The sequence below is a fragment of the Mastomys coucha genome, unplaced genomic scaffold (assembly GCF_008632895.1).
Source record: "Mastomys coucha isolate ucsf_1 unplaced genomic scaffold, UCSF_Mcou_1 pScaffold13, whole genome shotgun sequence".
In the NCBI taxonomy this organism is placed as follows: Eukaryota; Metazoa; Chordata; class Mammalia; order Rodentia; family Muridae; genus Mastomys; species Mastomys coucha.
This window is the reverse complement of record NW_022196895.1, coordinates 58,681,195-58,684,802: the sequence shown is the minus strand read 5'-3', so window position 1 is coordinate 58,684,802 and position 3,608 is coordinate 58,681,195. Positions and strand designations below refer to the sequence as shown.

The 3,608-nt window shown below is 43.1% G+C and overlaps 1 long non-coding RNA gene across 1 annotated transcript in view; it reads left to right on the top strand.

The window, feature by feature from the left end:
• The window catches only part of LOC116087686, a 19,136-nt gene that overhangs the window by 1,119 nt on the left and 14,409 nt on the right, over positions 1–3,608 (top strand). The window lies entirely within an intron of this gene.

The following is a 3,608-nucleotide window of genomic DNA, read 5'->3' as shown; positions in this document are numbered from 1 at the left end:
AGAGAGAGAGAGAGAGAAAGAGAGAGAGAGCTTTTTGTGGCTGGGATGGGGGTGGGGAGAAGCCTCGCAAATCCCTCTGCATGGATGCGAAGTGGCCCCAGTTACCAAGGAGTTTTTCAGCCTTCCCTGAAATTAAGGAGCTCCTGGAAGGAGCTTATTCTGTATTTATGGAGAATTCAAGTGGGACAATGGTCTGTGTGGTAACGGATTACCCAGTCGGCCACAAAAGCTCCAAGACCTTTTAATCTGAAATCCTAAGGGTGTATCCAGGAACCTCACTGTGGGAGGGACGGAATGGCTCAATGCCAGCGGGAGGAACTTTTTCTCTTTTCCTGATAGTAGGCCTCTCTGGGATGGGAGGATCACTGCTCAGTGCTTGACATTTCACCAGGCTTTTCCAGATCCTCTGTTAATATATCTCCCTGTGATCCTATAAGGGTTAAGGCCAATTCAGGGGGCATAGGATGCCCTCTGATGTGTGGGTACTACCTGGGCTGGTTTCTGAGGCAAGAGGAATGAATGCCACCCAGGGCCCCAGGCAGAACCAGGTCAGTCTTTTGCTTAAGGCCTTGAAAGCATGTGGGATGAGTTCATCATATTCTCCAGTTCACATCTGGTTGAATTGTTACTTTCAACTCAGAGGGCCTATACATTGGAGAAGCCAACACATTAGAGTAAAACAGGTTATAATAAAATCATAACATACATTCATCATGAATCTTACACACACACACACACACACACACACACACATACACACACACATGAATGAGGTCAAGAGGGTAGAAGGGAAGAGGGAGAAGGAGAAAGGAAGAAAGAAATAGACACAGAGAGACCCTCAACCCACAAACCCAAAGCCTGAAATACTCCTAATTTCTGAATGTTTCCAGCACTCACTGTATAACTAACTGACTCCAGGTGAGAAGTTGCAGCTAAAATGTATGAATAAGCCCTGTGATATTTGTCACTGTGATAAATGGCCTATCATCATGAAGACAAGGGAGAAAAGATCTTCTTGGGAACTTGGTTTCAAAGGGTTCAGTCATGGTCCAGAGGCCTTTTTCTGACTTCAGGGTCACAGGAAGCAGAGATCTAGGAAAGGGCTGTGGACCAGGAATAGCTGTCAAAGAGACACTCACAGTGACGCACTTACTAACCTGGCCTCACCTCTTGAAGTTATACTGCTCCTCAAGACCATACTGCCAGCTCAGCATCCTGACAGGGACATTTCATATTCAAACTATAAGCCGTGCTAAAGATATTGTAAAAACTTACCTTTAGGCTGTGTGCCTAAGGACTGTAGGACATACATGTGAATCGTGTATGTTATACTTAGAAAAATATAACAAAGCTTGAAAACAAATCTCAAAGCCACGATACTCCTGCTCCGGGAATTGGGGAAAGAAAGGAGTGTTCATTGTGAATTTTCCCTAAGACACATCCCAAAGCCCAATGTAAATTCTTGCTAAGGAATTTGCTGTTTAGTGCTATGCCGACCCTATTTTCTGTGTGATTAAGCATTCATTGTTGTGTATCTCGATAGGGTCAAATCTTTCCAGTGGTGCTCCATCCAGAGAGACATTTCCAGAGTCCTACACTCACCTGCTTTGATATCGAGGATCCCGGTAGCCTAGATAGAAAACCTTGAAGATCTTAGGTCATTTCAGAGAGACTTTTAAAGGATGAGAGGATTATCTTCCTGCATATGAACAAGTATGTGCTATGAAGACTAAGGCATTCAGGCCTTACCTAAGGACCAACGGCCCAAAGCAAGTGACCTTTAGCTTTAAGGTTAGTTATGGCGTGTCTGGAGGAAGAACTCTTCTTGTAGGCTACTAGTCCGGCTTCACTTTGGGATTTGTAACCAAAAGTCAGCAAGCTTAGGGCTCTAAGCTTAGGGCTCTGCTGTCCTGAGAAAGGCCAAGTGAGAGATGCTCAGATCGGAAAGAACACGAGGCTAGAGGCACTGCTGTGTGTACTGTCGCAGTCCTGCCTCAAGGGTGCAGAGGGCAGAGCTCCCTAAGCTGTGCCCAGCCTGTGCTCCGAGTTCAACACCAGGTACCTTTTCCACTCAGTCTCTGTGTCAAGGACGTATAAAAAATGCAAATAGGTTAATAAGAAAATGAGCCGATGACATGTAGGCATTTTTCAAGATGAGAGAGTTTTCTTCAGGTCTGGAGAAAGCAGTTCATGGTGTCCCTCGAATTTGGCAGGTTTGCTCGTTACCATTGTGAATCGAGTGGACTGCTGGGTTACTTTTTTCTACATCACTTAGGGCCGCTGAGGAACAGTGGCAAAGTAGGCCAGGAAACATTGGGCTTTTGTTCGAAAGGAGAGATGGTAAAATTATTGAAAATTTCATTCCAAAAGCTCAGGCTGAGGCTCTGTGCCTCCTCCTCCCTCCTTCTCTCTTGGCCCTCCTTTCACCTGTCCATCCTCCCTTCCTTCTCTTCCTCCTTTCCCATCCCCCTCCTCTGTTTCTCCATACTACTTCCCTTCTTCCCTCCCCGATCCCTTTCCTTTCTCTGTCTGTGCCCCCTCACCCTCCCTCTTTTCCTCCACTTCATTTCCTCCTCTTTCTTCCCTCTCCCTCACCAGTGTGCATGTGTATGGTAAATCTTGACAGTTTTACTAAGGAAGTTTGCATGAAGGATCAGAGATAAGTGAGTTAGTGTGTGTGTGTGTGTGTGTGTGTGTGTGTGTGTGTAATTGGGATTCAACATAGAGTCTTGTTATGTTATGCAAGTGTTCTACCATTGAATTATACTCCTAGCCCTTTCTCCTTTCTCTTTTTAGACAGGATTCTTCCACCCCAGGGCTAGATCTGAATTCACTCTTAGCCCAAGTAGACTTTGAACTTATAATCCTGCTCAGGCCTCTGGAGTATCAGTAATTACAGGCCTGCGCCCTCAGGTCCAGCCAGAATTCTCCCTGTGTATCTACGTATAATACACACAATTCTCCCTCATTCTTCAAGTTGAAATCATTGGAATCACTCCAAGGAATGATGGTCCCACTTTGATATTTAAAAAAAAAGATTAAGTAACACCTTGGTAAGGTTTATGAGCTAGGAAGTGGGAAACGATTCTCACCAAACCCTTAAAACATTAGCCTCCTATCTGATGATTTCCCTGTCCACCATATTAGAAGACTGTTAGCAAGTGGCTGTAATGTTGGCTTCTTTTCTAGAAAAAGCATTTTTTTAGTATTATAAAAGTTGTTTGATATAAAACAACAATCAATTTAACAGTCTTATGTAGATGCTCGTCTACAGCAATAGTGAAAAAACATTTTTCTCAATATAAATTTTAAATAACTCCAAACATATTAGCTGTATACTTAAAAATAATACATCACTACTAGTATTTTCTTAAATGAACATGAATATATAAAGTCTTTTTGTTTGTTTTGTATTTAGTAGAGTTTAAAATCTTGGCTCTTACTGTGGTACAAGCCCAAAATAAGAACAATTTTTAGACACTGGGTTTCAATATAATAAGGCTGTATTTCAATGACCCTCACATCACCAGAGGATTTTATCTCCATCGTAGGTAAGCTGAGAGTTGATAGTTCTGCTGCACCAAGAAATGAATTGTAGGCTCGATTTT